Here is an 18,931-nt window from a genome sequence, read left to right as displayed (position 1 = left end):
GGGACATGCACTACACACACCTAAAATGAAAGCAAATTTCAATCATAAGGGAGTCTCAGCTTGAATAAAGTGCAACTAAAATCAACTGCCATTATTCTCTGCATTTAACCAAAACCTGACTGTACCTATGGCTCTGAATGAGCCATATTCTTATATGATAAATCCATATTCTTATACGTTAAATCCATATTCTTATACATTAAACCCTACTTTTCCCTGAGCAAATGGACAAGGATGCAGATGATGATTTGACTTCAAAACTTTTGATTCAGGTTTCACTGTGTAATCATTTTGCAGAGCTTAGGCTCTCTCTGCTCGCTCAGGCCCAAGTTATGCAGGCTTTGAAACACAAAGAGCAGTAAAGACTGAGTGAAAACCTTTCTAACTTCAACCTGTTCTCCTTCTGAAAAGGAGATTGAGGTTTAAAAGCAAACTCTGCCCTGTGGTCTATACAATTTTAAGTAATCATAGGCACATATAGTGAGCAGCAGTAAAATCTTAGCAAATGAAGCCTCTTTTCCCAGCAAAAGAGGAACAGTTCTACAGTGCTATTTAATTTATACTTTTCTAGATGTGTTTGAAAATAAGGGTTATAATCTATAGCTCCTATATGCACTGGATAACTTTATATGGCATCTGCTTTTTCCGAATGCAACAATCACTGAAGTACCCAAGGAAGACTAAAGTCTTAAAAGGTCACAGTGCAAAAGAGTTTGACCTGAATTAGCATAAAGTTACACAGCATCACCTGTAAAATCACGTATTCGTGGAACTAGGATGAAGGGCAGGAGCATGAGCCAGGCAGGGATGCTTTTGCATGGTAAATAATGCTCCAGAAAAGGTGGATGAACCAGGGATGGGGGAAGATCTGGGCTTGATGATCTGCAGTGGTGAAAAGAGATGGGGTAGTTGTGCCTTCTTCTTTCTAAGAGGGATGTTCCTCTTTCCCAGCAGGAAAACTGCTACAGCTCCATCCTGTCAGGAACAGCAGCACCCAGCCCAGCACTTTGGGACTCTGGCACAAGCAAAGTGGACAGTGGGGCCCTGGCAGCCCTTGGCAGCCCTGCCACAGGCAAGTGGATGCTTTGTTGACCCCAGATGAATTCACAATACTGCTCTGAAGAGGGTAAAATTTTTTCACAAAATTACAAATGGAAAGATTGAAGAAATTCCTTATGACTTATCTTGTGGCTAGTGGCAGGAATAAAATGTGCACTTCCTGCCTGAAAGCCATGCCTTTACCCATAAGGCCACCCTCACGTCCCACTGACATAGCTGAAGAATTACATTGGATGAGTCACCAGTAACTATTTATATTTGAGGGCTTAGAGCACTTGCTGTTAACCAGAACACAGAAGTTGTGCTGGGCTGATGCAGAGAACATCTTGTGGATGCCCAGGGAAGGTCTCACTTGCATTTCCAATCTGTCCTCCCACACTATCTTTGTCATAGGGCAACAAGTAGCACAGTGGCATTTTATGTGTTGATTTTTTTTCCACACCCACTCTGATTTCTGACTCCAATTTGACCTTTTGTTTGCCAGAGATGTCCACTGAAAAGGCAACTGGGTCGCCACATCACAAAAGACCAAACATTTTGATGGTCCCCAAGACACTTTTCTACATATTTTATACTACAGATCAAAAGGGGAGCTGAAAGGTTTGCATGGTCCATTGTATTCAAAAAGATCCCATGGATTCCTGCAACATTTTGGACTGCAAACAATTAAACTGGCAAAATATGTATTTGCACAGACTACACCTTTGTGGGCTGTAAACCTGAATAACATTCTCTAATTTCCATCCACTGGCAATACAGTCCTCTCCTAGTGGGAAATTTATATGGCCTTTGCAGATTAGGTTAAAAAGTCCAGATTCAAATGGAAGAATAAATAATTAAGCATTATTTTAAAAGCTATAATAAGGCTATAATCGATTATTAAGGTAGGTTTAATACACGGTGATTCAGTTGTTAGAGTCCAACAGGTTTCATTTAACCAGAGCTCACAAACATCTATTACATTTCTTTTTGACGTGCTTATAACCATCTATAATAATTATGTATGTAACACACTCATAAATCCACTGACTCTATATTAAACCTCTCTGAACCCTTTCTAAGTGGAATCTTAATACAAAGGGTGAGAAAGGAACTCCATTATGGAAATAAACCCAGGTATCAGGAAGCATGCAACGTTAACAATTTCAAGCGCACACAAGAGAAAAACAGTGTTTTGCCAGTTGTGTGCAACTATGTGTGCAAAGCATATTCTAATGAAATTGGGAGAGAAATCAATACCTATTTTCTGAAAACAGTGAACTGTAGAGCTGTAGATATCTACATGCTGCCCTATTAATATCTGCCTCACTGCATATGCCTATTAATGTGTGTCTTATTTTCATTCTTTCAAAGAAATTATCTTTTCTAGGGTTTTTTCAACTTCAAAATAATAATGAAAGCATAGATATGTATTTCTAAACATACCCCAAGAATTAGGCCAAATCTTGCTCTTCACTGCAGCCATTATCCTGAAAGTGAAATTTGAGCACTTTGTAGTGAAAGCACAGTACTATCTTGGAGAGAAGTTTGCATGGCAGCAGCCACACTGCCTTAATAAAATGCAAGTTTTGTCTCTCCCACATGCAAATTTTTTTTCCCACAGTATTCAGTGTCCAGAAACTCTAACACAATTTGAGTATTTTGAAAAGAAACGAATAGATGGATTAATGCAAAAGTGTTCAGACCCTTTTGCACGGGCTTGCACACTGGATTGTCTGCACAAGCATTACTCAACCTTTCTAACTCCCTGAGGAAGGAAAAGAAGGAGGCATTTTCATTTTTCAGAGATGCATTTATGCTGTATAATCCTGGGCAAGGATCACTCCAGCATGATTGTTTAATCATTTCTTTAAAACAATGCAAATGGAAGGCAAAGTTATTTTGATTCACCACAGGCTGAAAGGCCTTGGCTGAGATTTCATAGCAGACAATAGAAGAAAGACTGCAAAGAGATAACAAGGAAAACATGATTAAATCACAGAAGTGACATAAAATCAATAGAAGGAGGCAAGGATCAATAATTCTTTGCTCTGAGTAACAGTCAGTAGTGCTTGTACTCATTTTCAGATTTTTCCAAGATTATTTCCTGTTTGATTTGTGTAGACAGAGACTTTCTTTACAATATTGCTCTTTTAGCATTTTTATTAAAACTATTCTTTTGTAGGTATTTATTGCCTATTCATTTGTGCTGTCTGACACAGGAGCCTATGACTAATCACAAAACAACAATATAGAGCAATTATTTAAGAAAAGTTAATGTGACTCCATAGCCACAGTAAAAGGGAATTTTCAGCTTTTCGTAGCTGTACAGCGGGTTTCATCTAGTTCTTCTTTTATTGTGTCAGTTCACGGTATTTGTTGCTAAATATCCAGAAGGCAGCAACAATTCATTAAATCCAGGCATTCCAAAACAGAGAAGATGAAGCAGGGATTCACCACCATGGAGTCAGAAGGATCTATTGCATTTATGCTGTGCTGAAAGAGGAAGAGGACCAGACAAATTGCATTCTGCAAATTGCTTGCATTTTACAAACCCATCACAGACCTGGAAGCCTATTTCTCAAGTTTTCCTAAGAAATACCTGTTACAGCAGCCCAAGCCTATACAATATTCCAGCAGAAAAAAAACCTGTGCAGATGCAGACCCACAGCACCACTGATTCATCCTATGGTGTACCAAGAGAAGAATATAAATGGTCCTAGTCCTGGCTTGAAAATTAACACAGTGCTAAGCCTCAGCCCCTGACAACCCTTCCTGTGTCTGCTTGCCACTGAGTCTAAGGATGTAACTGCCCAAATGCTGTGCCCCATACTTTGGTGTCTCTGGAAAGCCCTCAGGTGGTTGTGCAACATCCACAGGTCCTGAAACTTCAATGTCAGCTGTCCTAACTATCCTCTGTGGGATTATCCTACTGTACCAGCAGCTTTGACAGTTCAAAATTCATCTGTCAGGCTACAGAAAACACAAGACTGGATTGCAAACCTCAGCAGGCAAATAAAAAGTTGTTTTTCTTTATAATCTAATGCTTTTTCTCCTAGGTTTCATTCGTCTGGTTGTCCTTTGGATCATCAAAGTTTATTTAGGACAAGGGATGATGGCTTTAAACTCAAAGAGGGCAGGTTTAGATTAGATATTAGGATGAAATTCTGTGCTGTGAGGGTGGTGAGGCACTGACACAGGTTGCTCAGAGAAGCTGTGGATGCCCCATCCCTGGAAGTGTTCAAGGCCAGGTTGGATGGGGCTTGGAGCATCCTGGGATAGTGGAAGGTGTCCCTGCCCATGTCAGGGTAGGTAGAACTAGATGATCTTTAAGGTCCCTTCCAACCAATATCATTCTATAATTCTGCTATTATTTCTTCCTTATGAGGGTAGAAAACTATGAAGTGCTTACTTGAATTACTCTCTTAGCTGATATTTAAAACACCATCAAACCCCAGTGCAGTTTCACTGTTTTGACCATGGTGGAACCAGGAGTTTGTCCCAAATACTTGATAAAGGTAAGGTGGTTGGTAAAATCAAACTGCTTTATGTCCTAGGAGGATTTTAGCTCTTACATTTAAAACCTGTGAAGAGCCAGCTCAGTTCATTTTGATGTCTGTCTCCCACAACAATAACTGAAAGGGCTTCATTTCACATAGAGCAGTTTGAAGGTGGAAAACCACCATGACCAAGAGGTCCCCCGAAAGCAGTGAGGGGTTCAGAGGTATTACCTTCAAGTATGTTCTACCTATAATTATCTCCCAACTCTTGTGTTCATTCCCTCAGGTGCTTTGACTTCAAGTATGTTCAAATATGCCTTATTGTATAATGATAAACTTAACTAAAATTGTAATTAATGGACTTCTTCACAATCTGCCCTTGATCCTCTGGCCAGAAATAGCAGAAAATAACTGAACAGAGCCCACTCTGACTTTTCTGGAGGTGGTAGAAATTTAGAAAGAAAGGAATTGTAAGGACAAACAGAAAAGAAGAAATCCCACAGCTCTGAGTGATGAAACAACTGTTCACCTTTAAGTATAAGGAATGGGAAGTCTTAACAGCACACTCCACATATGCTCTGGGTGACTTCTACCTGAGGAGAGTGCAGAAAGCATGGATCCCTCCTGGCTCAGGGATCATCAGGACAGGAAAAAGACAGTCAGCTGAACTATTTGATCACTAAAACACCCTACCAAGGTGGAGAAAACAGCTGGAATAAAGCTGTGATGGCAGGAGTTTCAGCCATGTGGTAGTGCTGCCTATTTTAATAATAATTGCACCCTCAAGGAAATTCACATTTCTGCATGCACACAGGACTGGGAAAGTCCTTGAACACTCCACCAGTAATTGGCCAATATCCAAGTACTCACCAGTTGATCTGAGTGCCTTAGGTACATGAGGTAGGTACCAGAATTATGGAAAGCAGCATTGTCCAAAAAATATCCTCATGGCAAAATACTCATCCTCAGTGGAATTTGGTTCATTATAGACTATATTAGGATAATATTATATGTAATATAGTATATATAATTATATATAATGCATATTATATATAATTATATATATGATATTAGCACTGAAAAACATCTTGTTAGATCTTGTTGTCATCTCACAGCATTTCCTTTCAAGGTCATGTCCAGTGCTAAATATGATTCAGAAAGAGTCAACAGAAAACACCAACAACTGTCAAATTTTGTTCTTTGGAATCTCCCCAAAAAAAGAGAGCACGAGTTGCCAAGGTTCAGAGGAGCTGAGCAACCATTAACTTCATAGATCCTTCCCATTCAATACTATTCTACAAATTAAAAAGGCTTCTGAGAATGGATGATAGAAATACAGCCTAAATATGAAACAGGGAATACTTAATACAGCACCTACATTAGAATCAGGGATGCATCTTTAAAAGCACAGTTGCTTGCTTTTGATTTTCTTACCTTGCAAATAAACAGGAAGAATCATGTGTATGCATTTTGGGCTATATGAAGCTCCTTCTAGTGGTCCTCTAAAAACAGAAAGGAAAGAGCCATGACTCCAGCATCACCACTGATTACTCAGGACGTTAGTATTTGGCAGGGATATAACAAATTACAGCAACCTGTGTGAAATGCCTATTGCAAGGGAAAATGTAGAATTATGAGATTTCAGCAGCAGTCAGCTAATGGAAAACTCAGCCTATTTGTGCCTTTTTGGTCTGTCTGCAGATCAGAAATGTCCATATGCCCTAGAAATAGCACATCACTAGCTGCTGTAAGTGCCAGGGCTAAAAATTGCTCCCTGCAGATGACAAGGCTGGAATAATGTTGGGTGAACAATATGGGACTGAGTGGTGGCAGTAGCCTATCAGGACTTACAGGATACACCAGCAAAGGGTTAAACAAAACCTGAATTCAGCCTGGCATAGCATCCCTCTCACCTGTGGCCCTCTCCACCAGTGCCAAAATTATTCAGTGGCCAACACAGCTGGACCCATGAGGCAGAAGGAAAAGTGATGAGTGAGATGATGGGTTTTCTATAGACTCAGAAAATTCTAAATTATTTCACTTTTGAAGTGTGTAACAGACAACAGGCAATTATATGAAGAGCTGTACACAACTTCCTTTCACTGACAGTGGAACAATTCCTGAGCAGTGTGGATCCAGACACCCTCATAAGCCAGAGAGGTGTGATGGTGTAACACCATTCTGCAAACACAAAGGTTCCAGTGGCATCCCTGGACTGTTTGCACCTGCTTGCTCTGCTCACGCCTTACAAACAAACCAAAATTGTTTCTGTGCTGGCCAATCTAGTCTATAACAATATCAAAAAATCAGGGGCATTTTGAAGGCAATATTTTTCATGTGGAGGCAGCAACAACTCAGGCCAATGACATACTGGGAAATGCTGGTAAATGGTAAAAATTAAAATATAATATTTGAGGAAAGTAACTTGGAGAACCTTAAAATGGAAGGAGATGTTTTCATTGTGGTATCAAAGTTATCCTCCCCTTCAAGAGGACCCACATTGCTACTTCAGCAAGGAGCACTCTGAAGCAACCCAGGTTGTTCTGTTGGTCCACAGTTCTTCTAACAAAACACAAGAAAAAAGTCTCTTTCTCTCAGCTGAGCACCCTCTGGGAATATAAATAATGAAAAAAAGCAATCTGTAGTTGTTCAGGAGTGCTAGGGTAGTATAGGGTAGTATATTCTAAAATTTTCCTGCTGGAAAATATGCTGAAAATATGGATTTCTAGATGTTTCTTTTGCTTTGTAGTATGAAAAGGAAAAAATAAAACAAACTATTTATTGATGTTTTTTTCAAAATATCACATTTTAGTCTTTTATTGTTTTCAGTGATAAGCAGATACTGCCTTCAAGCTGGAAGTTTTCATTTAACTTGTTTTTAATTGCAATCAGAAGTTTATAGTACAACTATATATAACCCCATAAATCATCATTAAAATGCCTCCAGTCATGAAACAATGACCAGAACAATAATCACAAAAGTGAGAGATTTACACTCCAACTGAGACAATAGCACAAGAAAGCAAATGTTTGCACTCTTCAAGAATATCAGTGTCGTTTATAAAGTATGAGTAATAAAATCAATACAGTTGATATTAATCAGTATCTGGGTGGACCTTGTTCTTGTACTTAAGATAGGCCTGCTGATAAGATAGTTAGCTATTCCTATTCCTTTTCAGTAAATTAAAATATATTTCCTTGAAGATATAACTTGCCAGCTATAATAACATGCCATTATGCTGATGATTTACAAACATATTGTAAAACACAGCAATGCAACAGCTGTGGAAATAAAATAATCAGCCTTCCACCTCTCTGCTACATCGGGTCAAACCTCTTATTTGCCTGTAATGACAATAAGGGATAAATAAATACCCCGGTACGTGATGAGGGGGGTGAGGCTGGCTATTCTTGAGAATGTGCTTTGCATGGCAATCAATGATGTGTACTGAGGGAGCACATTTAACCACTCACTATTTATAGCACATGGAAAGCTGTCTGTTCCAGAGACTCTTACCTAAGCTGAACTAGAGCGGCACTTATAAAATTGAATCTGCTGCTCAGAGCTTGGGCTCTGCTGTAAATTACAATCCATAGTCCTGCCTGACTGCTGAGCCATGGTGAGCTCACCAAGCTGCTCTGTGTGCTTTTTATGCAACTGTGTCAGGTGCACACAGGAAATAATAATCAGGAGGCAGAGAAACACATCACAGAAAAAGAAAATATTGGGCAAGAGCAGCTTCTGAAAGGATGTGTTATTTTGTCTTTACAGTGCACTCCTGGCTCAGCAGTCCTGCTGCAGTCTCTAATGTTGGTAATATTAATCCAAGCTCATGCCGTTGTTATGAAGAAAAGAGTGGAACTGATTCTTTGCAGGTCACAATCCTTCTCTCTGTTTTCCCTCTGATTTGTACCTCTTTTATGGGGCTCTGTCGCACTGTGACATTTGCAGGTCACAGTAGCAGTCACTGGGTGTAACACCTATTTAAGCTTATCTGCAGAAAAGAACCTGGCAATGATCTACCTGGAGCTTTTTACTGCTGGAGATGATCCAGGTTTTCCTTTCCTTCCTCACCACCCCCCTTCTCATCTCACGAAGTAAAGACTAAACCTGCCTTGCTGAGCCTGTGTTTTGCAGGAAAGAGGGTGAAGGTCCAAGGTCAACAGAACATAACTTCCTTCAAAACAATAGAATTATTTGGGCCTTTCCATTGGCTTACAGAGAGCAGGTTTCAATCCCCAGTCAGCACCACAAACAAATCTGAATCATTGGGCAAATCTGAATCAGTGAGACACCCAGCACATTGGGTAATTCAGCTGGCTGATGAGCTGCAGCAAATTATACAGGTTTGGGTCCAAAATTAAATTTGTATTATTGCTGTTAAAATTGATCAGATAATGCATCATTTGATTCAATTCAGTTAAAAGTCTCATAAATAGTCCTTGCATACTTCCTACCTTTTGATTAAAGTCACTGAGAACTACCCACATTGTGCAGGAACCAGCAAAGTAAAACTAAAATATTAAAAACTGTTTTGCCTGCCAAGCACAAAGAAGTGTTAAGCTGGCAGAGCTTGGAGCCTGCCAGAACCTCATGATTTCAGTGCTTGTGTTTGTCCAATAAAAATAATTCTGAACATTTTAGATCTCAACACAGCAACTCACAGCATAAAAATAGAATGCTTTGGGATATCAGTTGTGCAGGCAGACATACACTTTCACAGAAATCAGCTACATCCCACTGAGCTGGGACTGCTTCTGGAAAAAGTTCATGCTCATCTGAGTCCACCAATCCAGAACAGAGGCTGCTAAAGCACTGACCTCAGTAGCAAGATTGTCTTGTCTCAACCCACCTAAATGGAAAATATTGTAGATGTGGGGAAGGACTGATTCAAAGTATGAGCTGGCAGGAGTGATTTAGAAAGAAAAGAGAATGGTCAGCCTTTTTTTATTCCTCAGAACTATAAATCTTAGAACAGGGCATGTTTATTGCTATATACACGTGTGTGTACACACACACACGAAATGCGTCCAGAGGTGCTCATGTGTCCAAAGTCTTTCCAAGACAGAAAGATCTGTTCTTGAAGACAGATTTATTGTTGTGATTGTTGTTGTTGTTGTTGCTTTTCTCTGTAGACAAAGATGTGCTTATCTTGGACCACATTTTTCTCTATGCACAAGTCTTTTCCAGATAAGGTAATCAAAATAAGATCAAATGGATTAGAAGTTATAATCTGGCTGAGAAATCAGGTTTGACAAATCCAGCATTATGTCTTTGAGCAGGAGAAAAGACCTCAGAGGCCTTTCCACCAGAAGTAGCTTCTCTGGAATAATTCTGCAACAGGAACATCATGATCGTGGTGAGACTGACAGGTTTCTTCTGAGCTCCCTCTAGTGAACCCAGTGACCAGTTCCTGCTCCCTCCCACTGAGACACCCTCAGCCCAGGCCAGGATTTATAACAAATTGATATTTTCCTTTAGTGTAGACACTCCTTGCTTGTAGACATGGTTATTATTTTTCTCCTGAGTCACTGATGGAAGAAGATGAGGCTTTGGGATATTAGGGGTGGGATCCACTTATCACATCTCTATCTGTAGCCCATGAGAAGCTCAACATTTACTATAAACCAGTTGTCTGGGCTCCACCTATAGTCAGCATGGAGAGACATAAATACCTCCAGAAGGCCATTCATTGCTGTCTATCTTTTCACTGGCAACAGGAGACTCCAGATAGCCCTTTTAGATTAGATAACTAAGTGTCAAAGGGATAAAATTAGGTGAGATGAATCTCTTGTGATTTGATTTCTCCATTATGAGGCCCTTCTGTTACTCTTGTTTAAACATGTTCTTCTTTTTAAAAAGATGTTGTTCCTAGCTTCAGTCTAGAATGGTGACCACTTCCATTGAACAGAGTAGAAGCAGAGAAACATTCTGAGAATGATGAGCCCAGAACCATTCCAAAGAAGGCAGTAGGGTACCCACAACTCTCTCCAATGGAAAATAACTCCTGGATGTAAATGCTGAACATTTGAGGTCATTGCAAGTTCAGACAACCTTTGAACCATTGACGTAGAAGCGTAAATTCCCCAAGAACTAAGCAAATAGTTGCTGGGGTGAGTTCATCCTTTCTTCTTCTGTGAGACATCCATAGGAAAACATTTTCTTCAATGCTTTTGCACTGTCACAGATTTGGTTTCTACATGAAGAGATTATTCATTAAAATGTGACTCTGAGAAGTGAAGCAAACTGATTATTAAAGGCTGAAATGCGACATCACCCAAAGGCACTGACTGAAACTGAGGTGCCATTGAACCAGGGAGTGTGTAAATACCTTGGGGCCAGACTCAGGTAGATTTGATCCCATTGGATAATCCCAAATAGCCTCACAGAAGCCGATGGGATTGCTCAAGGAGTATGTTACTCAATGGGAATAGAACCAAATTTGGTTTACCCTGGGGATCTTGCAAGACCAAAGAATACGAATGAAATGCTTGGTCCTATTACAGGCAGGAGTAAAGAAAACAAAACAAAACAATTAATTTCAAAGAGCCATATTTCACCCAAAGTATAGGCAAAGAGAGTGCACATCATGCATCTGCTTGACGCTACATGTTTGTCATTTTCAATGAAGGAAACAGAAATGTGCAAAATTTGTGGGGAGGCATGTAATCAAAATGTCTACAAGCACTATTATTGGCAACCATATAGATGGACACATATGTCCATTGTACAATTCTCCTTCAGTTGGCTTTCTAATTTGAAAATATGAATTACACAGTCTGGTTAGGTCACATGACATGGAATTATTATCTTTCTTGATGGCATAAACCTAGTGAGAAATGGTTTTGGTCTCAATATTTTTCCATTGAAAACCTCCAGTTACATGAAAACAGTGGTTAAAATAATCAATTAAAAAATCCCACTTATTTAGTGACAATACAAGGCCAGAGAGGAGGTTCTGGTCAAAAGAAAACATGTTTGTGTGTATGTGAAAAAGAGACAGTAAAAGTCTTAATACCCCAATGGCTAGGCCATAATGGGGGATTATTAAAAAAAAAAAGTGGATACTGTCCCTATGGTGATGAATTATTTATTCAAATGATCAAGTTCTCATAGGAACGACTGGGAAAATTCACTCCCCACAGGGTACAGTGATTAGGACATGCTGGAAACATGGGAAGCCCCACCCTCAGTCTCCTTCTCCAGCAAGCCAAGACCATCCTGCAGTCTTCTACATCTCAGGTGCAAGTGAGGACTGCTGTCAAGTATATTTTTCTGTTGAATTTTTTGTTTTGTTTTGTATTTGTGGAAAATCTGCTGGAGCTTTATTTCACCCTGATGCTTAAAAGAGTTCAAGTTCTTTTTACATTTAAGGGTGGGAAAAATCCAGTCCAGGTCCAGCCACTGAGGACTCGCATCATTCAAGTATTTGAGTTCACATCTGTTCAGGAAGCCAGAAAAATTACTGAATTTTGGAAGGAAATCAGGAAACTTTTGGTATCATTCCTTTCAGAAAAAAACAGCTCTAAACTCATCTACATAATGACAATTCCTCAATTAAACCTTCATCAAGGCAAGTAGAAGCAGGGCCCAGGAGTGAGCAATACCTACTCTGGGTCATGGGGTGGGGAAAGGACAGAAGTGCACAGCTCCAGGAAATGCCAGGAAATGCTGGGACTCTGAATCTGATCACTGCCTGATTGCACCACTGCACACACCAAAAACCACCCTGGCTCCCAAAAAGAATGATACAACTCTGTGTGAGAGCTACAATGGTACCCTCTAATCCTTCCCTAGGTTAAGATGTCAGGGTTCTTAAAGGAAGTTTGCTGAATATTATCATTCTAACTGCCCCTGTCACCTGTGAAATAGAGCATCCAACGTGGAGATAGCCAGGTGTCAGGAAAAAACAGCTTTCCACATCCTATATGAAATCCCCTTCACTGAAAATCAACCAAATAATTATGGGTAAATATAAACATAATACAAATAGCTATTCTTCTATTTTAACCTTCCTGCATTTTGCAGCATTCACCCAATATTCTGAAGGTCATTAAGAAGATAAAGGTGTGTGAACACCAGCAAGAAGCTGTGGACAAGCTGCGAGTGAGTTGCAGATTTGAACCCTGTGTGTATGTGTGCATCTACACACATTACACAGCTAAATGTCACAGGGTTTGGCAAGTTCATTTTTAACACATATAAAGAAATTCAGTCAATGGTGGCATAAAAATGATAACAGATTGCAGATTTTGATTCATAAACTGGGAAGTTACTGGAAACATTAATCAGGAACACAGCAGGGGAACGCCTAGAAAGCTATTGTTTAATTAATGATAGTCATAACTACAGAGAAATCATGTAAGGACATCAGAATTCTTGACTTCTGGATATAGCACCATGCAAAAGCATAAACTCATACACAAATGGTTGAAAGGCAGGTCACTCTGTTCCTAAAGAACCAGTCTGTAGTTTAAGTGAATGTGAAATCAGGTAAGGATAGGAGGGGAAAACTCAAAAAGATTAGTGTATGGGTGATCATTGCTCACATTGTTACGCCAGTGACCTGAAAGAAACAACGAACCAGGAGATTAAATTAACCAGGTTGTACCTGCATGAAAAGACAGTCATTAATGAGAACTCCAAAGGTGGACTTAATTCACTGGCTGAAAAACATGTGATGAATGAGCCTGAACACTGCAGATGATACAGACTAAATAATAGAAAATAATACTAAGAACAAGAGAGAAGTATTAAAGAGAAGCAGAACTCTTTAACCCAGGTGAATTTTAGTGCTGGATTGCCCCAACAGCGCCTGTTGGAGCAATCCCATCTTAGACAAAGCAGAACTAGGTTACTGTAGTGATTGGTGTCTCCACCAAACTTTGCCAGAGTAAAGTTTAGAGACTGAATCCTACAGGAAATTGGACAATGCTGAAATGGAAAGTAAGAAAAAGAATGGAGAGGGGAAAAGAAATCCATGTAACCCCAAGACTGCAAATCAAAGGAGACAGGATTCAGACAGAACAAATGATCTACAATAGTAGAGTTTGTAGAGACACAGACACAGTAGTGACCACTAAAGTGGATGACAAGACCTCAAATCAAAGGGAAAGTTGTCATATCTATTGTGTAAATCACTTCTGCACTTGAGTTACCGTAACACCCTTTCCCTGTTTGTTTGTTTCAATAACAAGGTAGAGAGCTGTTTGGGATTTCACATTTAAACACAGTTTGAAAAACTGAGACCATGATTTCAGTAATGGTTTGTGGTTGCCATTATAATAGAAATAATAATAATAATAATAATAATAATAATAATAATAATAATAATAATAATAGAAATAATAATAGTTATTTTAGTTTTGAAAGGATGCAACAAAAAGACAAGCAATCCAGGACACTCAGAGCAATACTTAGATTCAGGAAGTTCATCTGCATCAACATGTTCAGAGAGGATTATTCACATTCATTATAAAGAAAAGTACACCTATGGCACATGAGAGCCTGGTTCTGTGTCTTCTAAACTGCAACATTCTTTTGATATATTTAATGTAAGGTTTTGATGAGGAGAGAGAGTATTAGAAAGGTCTAAGCATACTGGGGATGACAGGTGCCAAGAGAGTGTCTCCATTATTGATAGACCTTTTTTGAAGACCAAAAAATGGAGAAGACAAGGCTGACAGTGACTACTGAAGGCATCCTCACCTAGACTTCATTTTGCAGAGCAGTTGTAAACAGGAGCTATAACTCACAACTCAGACAGGACAGATCCAGATGGGCCCTTTGGCTTCCTTCCATGACAAACTTTAATTTTCCTAAAGAAAATAGCAACTCCATGCACATGCTGCTTACTTCAGAGCAAAACTTGGTTTACAAACTCAAGCAGTTTAAGGATTAAAAAGTATAGTCTATCTCAGCAAATGAACTTTATCAAAGTGCAGGGAAAATCAAGCCTTCAGGTAAACAGGAGCATTTGCCAAGTGGAAATCCCAGCTCTTTGTATATTTAGTAATGAGTGAAGATAAGATTTCTTTTTTTGACAGCATGATGGATACAATCATAAAAGGAATCATGCTGCTGTAACAGAGTATACTTGAAGAGTGAATTTGAGGGCTGTGTCTTTATTCCCAAACACAACTTACCTTTCTTTTGAGTACATGAAAGCTAGTTTTTCTGGCATGCGAAAATGTTAAAGTTTTGTTGTTTTTTTTTTTTTTCTTTACTTCCTGTACCCCAATATGGATATGTTATGTTTAGTTGTCAAATTCAGATCTGCTTCCCAGTTCAATAATCACTGACTCATTTAAGCATATTTATTTAATTTATTTTATAGATAGAAAGGTACAGTAAGCAAAGAAACACAAGGTCTCGGATGAACACGAGCTCATAAATTGTTCCATGTGATTCTGCTACTGTGGGTTAAAGGAGGGGGCAGCATCAAGAATGTGGTGAAACCAGCTGCTTTGAACCCTGGTATTTCAGCATACAAGCCACAAATCTTCCATAGATTAAAAATGAAATTAGTTTATTGGTCTCAGCCTGTTACATTTTGGATTCTTAGCCACATCACAAAATGAATCAGGTCTGATGTGATTGACAGTCTCTGCACTGAGAAAAACCTCATAGCTGCTGGCCACTCATGACTGAAATCTAATGACCCAGCTCTGCTGGAAAGCTCATGCACAGAGAAATTCTGCTGTACTTCACTCAAGAAACAGAGCACCTAGGTGACTATCTTATTTGTCTTAGCATTCACTTTGAAGGTGCTTGAAATCCTCATGAGATGGACAAGACTAAGCACAGGTTCCAGAAGTGTGGTGGGCATTCATCTTAAGGAATGCTGTAATAATTCTTGTGAGATTCTCTTTTCCCTCAAAAATGTGCTGAGGAAAGCCCAGGGCACAGTGCTTCATAACATTAAGCTCACAAATTGCACAAGCTCATCTCCTCCTTGGATCCAGGATGCACCAAGAGATTTCCAGCAGAAAGGAGATGAAAGTGTGAAAATAGCTTACCCCACAACACATTTGCAGGGATAATCTCTTGTTCCATGATTGGCCTCTAAATGAGCTTGTGAAGATGAAATTGTAATTTTAGCTGTTGTCATCAGGCTGAGAGTCCAACCTGGGAAGATTCCTGGGGTCACTGACAGCTGTGCCTGGCTGTCTGTCCATGGGGGGAAGGAGGCCACATCCGAGCCAAGCCATGTCCTTCCACACTGCTTAGATCATGCAACAGACATTTGCCATGTTGAACTTTCACGTGTTTAACCTCTTATCAAAAGTAAGTACAGGACCCCAACATAAAATAAGGTAATAAAATCATTTAGGTTGGAAAATACCTTTAAGATCATCAAGTCCAAAGAAAGATCTGCACCTTCACAGCAAATGCAGTCCCAGCTGAGATCCTTCTCAGTCTCGTACCTGGCAGTCTAAAAATAAAAAGAAAATGTTGTTATATAGAAGGGGTAATTGCTCATTCCCACTCTTCAGCAGAGAATGAGTAAGTAAAGTGTACCATTCTGAAAGACAAACAGACATTTTTGATCATGTTACTTTTTAAAATGTCTTAAGTTGAGTTCTCTGCATTTCTCAGCAAGGAAGAATAAAAGTGTTCTCAGGAGGAAAAAAAAAAGCTGGACAAGCTGAACAGTAGATTTGCATTCACAAATCCATGAGAAATCATCCACAAAGGTACTCATTGCAAAGGTTGTTGCCTGCACACCTCTGTTTCCCCAGGAACAATGGTGAAGGAGAGAAAGCCAGTTATGATCAGAGCTGAGAGTACTGGTGGCATCTCCAGCACTGGCAAGAAGATGGCTTCTAGTTGACACCTAGGTGCAAACTTTCTTGCCTAAAATGTGATGGATTGGAAGATTTCAGTCATTACAATAACAACTAGAGAGAGGATGAATTGAAAATGTACTTCTTCATTTAATCTAGAAAGAAAAATTTCCCATCACAATAATTTTTAATCATGTTTTTTTAAAAATTTCAGAGAAAAATTGTTAGGTTTTTATGTCAAGACAAAAAAATGTAGATATTGATCAAAAATGTCAACAAAACGTTTCTAAGAAACATGTCTTTATAGTTTATGCCTGCATTTTAGAAGGATTATCTTTTTGTTCTGGGAATTCTATCAAATTTGAAAATAAATTAAATTATTTGGAGAGGAGATATTTATGATCTCTCATAAACTCTATTAGACTTCAACAGCTCTCTTGAGGCATTCTTTGGGCTACGCACATATAGGAAACCTGGTCTAACAGAGTCCTGCTCAAACAGGTTTGTTCAGAGAGGTGTCCACTCCTTCTGTGTATATTCCCACAAAGTGGTCTGCTCACAGTGAGATGAGTGCTTTGAAGAAAACACTGGATTTTCTTTCCAATCTGGAGAGAAACAGGTTCCCTGATATTTTTGTTTTCATCTCCCTTACTCTCAACCTGTCAAACACTTTTGTTTTGTATAAAATAATGAATAACTTATATCTTAAATACTGTAGCAGAGATCTGAGAAACTACGCAGTGTTTTAAGGCCTCTCCAAAGTCATAGGGATGTTTTACAGAAATAGAGAGTACAGATGCTTTGTCAAGACAAGATCTGCCTTCTTTGAGCTTGTCAAAGAATTGCACTGACAAAATCAGAGGCAAATATTTGAAATCACATAGTCTGTGAGTATGACAGATTAGGATATTACTCCTATAATTATTGACAGTATATAAACCAAACATGACTTTTATTGAGTCATTCCAGTGCATTCTGCCAATACAGATCAGAAATAGTGTTTGCAATAATTTCTTTTGAAAAACATGGGTCTATAACCCTCAACAGGAAGTTGCATGCCTTCCTTGGGGAAGAAAAAGATTGTACAGAAACTCTAAGAGTCAGAGGAGGATACTTCAACCCTCCTCTAAGAGGACTGCGTGGTCTCAGTTTGTGTGGATCAGAACAGGAGTGCCTAGGTATAAACAAAGGCAGAATTTAATTACAAGTGCACATTTTTTATTGCACAATGGTCTTTCAAAAATGCCTGTGTGAAGTAGAACCATAAGGCTGAGTTTGATCATTTGTTAGAGGTTCTTTGTTAAACAGGATGAGTGCAGTGTAACCCACGGAATATGCTGACATCCTATGGGCCTGACATTTACCAAGGTAATAAATTAAAGTAATTATGTTAATGTATAATAAATGCATTTAACAGGAAATAAAAACTGCACAGCGCAAGAACAAAAAAACCCTTGTTTTTCTAAGTGGCTGTCATGTACAGAACATTAAGACCTTAGAGGTTTTTTGGAGGCTGATAATTTAAGCATAGATTGAAATAATCCTTATTTCTAGGGAAAATAATAGCGAGCTTTAAGACATCAGGTTAGAAAATGTGAATACAAATTAAAGATATCCATTATCTAGGTTGTGTTTGTGACTAGAAAAACGAAAGGTGTGGAGTTGTTTTGCTTCTTTCCTCTGTAGGACTTGCCATTCACAGCCTGATTCTTGATTCACCAAACAACTTGGGCAACATTATGCTGCCTGAACGACATTTTCAAAAGCCACTTATGGATTCAAGGAAGCACTGGAGTGGCAAGGCTGAATTAGTCACCACACTGCATCTCACCTACCATAACGAGCCACTCAGGCTCTCCCAGCTTCCTGCTCCTACAAGCAACACGAGCTTGCCCAGACTGATCCACAACATCCAGCTGGGCTGGTGGATGAGAGGCTGGACATGACCCAGCACTGTGCCCTCACGGCCCAGAAAGCCAATTGTGTTCTGGGCAGCATCACAATTATTAGGTTGGATGTTAGAAAAAGGCTCTTCACCCAGAGGGTGGCTGGGCACTGGAACAGGCTCTCCAGGGCAGTGGTCACAGCACCAGCCTGGCAGAGCTCAAGAAGCATTTGGACAATGCTCTCAGGCACATGGTGGGATTCTTGGGACTGCGCAGTGCAGGGTCAGAGACTGGGCTTTGATGATCCTTGTGGTTCTCTTTGAACTCAGAGCATTCTGTGATTCCATGATTCCATGGAAAAGAAGGGTGCCCAGCTGGCTGAAAAAGGTTGAGGGAGGTGATTCTGCCCCTCTGTTCTGCCCTCATGGGAGCCCACCTGCAGTGCTGTGTCCAGCTCTGGGGTCCCCAACTTGAGGAAGACATGAATGTGCTGAAGGAAGTCCAGAGGGGGCCACAAAGATGCTCAGAAGGCTGGAACATTTCTCCCATGAAGACAGAGTGAGAGAGTTGAGGTTATCCAGCCTGGAGACTTGAAGGCTCCAGAGTCACCTTATAGCACCTTCCATTACCTCAAGGGACCACATGAGAGCTGGAGAGGGACTTCTGACAGGGGCATGGAGGGATAAGGCAAGGGGGAATGGCTTCAAACTGAGAGAAGGG

The 18,931-nt window shown here is 39.7% G+C and overlaps 1 long non-coding RNA gene across 2 annotated transcripts; it reads right to left on the bottom strand.

Annotated features, from left to right (window-relative positions):
- Positions 1–5,972: 5,972 nt before the first annotated feature.
- LOC135309020 (uncharacterized) lies at positions 5,973–18,406 on the bottom strand. Of its 2 annotated transcripts, XR_010369344.1 has the most exons (4): positions 18,161–18,406; positions 15,884–15,973; positions 12,401–12,482; positions 7,466–10,735 (listed from the first exon to the last, which is right to left on the bottom strand). It is a non-coding gene; the product is annotated as an uncharacterized LOC135309020 (long non-coding RNA). The 2 variants fall into 2 exon arrangements; XR_010369359.1 differs by lacking the exons at positions 7,466–10,735; positions 12,401–12,482 and adding an exon at positions 5,973–6,040.
- Between the last annotated feature and the right edge of the window lie 525 nt (positions 18,407–18,931).

The sequence above is a fragment of the Passer domesticus genome, chromosome 1, assembly GCF_036417665.1.
Source record: "Passer domesticus isolate bPasDom1 chromosome 1, bPasDom1.hap1, whole genome shotgun sequence".
Taxonomy (NCBI): Eukaryota; Metazoa; Chordata; class Aves; order Passeriformes; family Passeridae; genus Passer; species Passer domesticus.
Note: the sequence above shows the minus strand (reverse complement) of the source record. Positions and strands in the feature narration are given on the sequence as shown.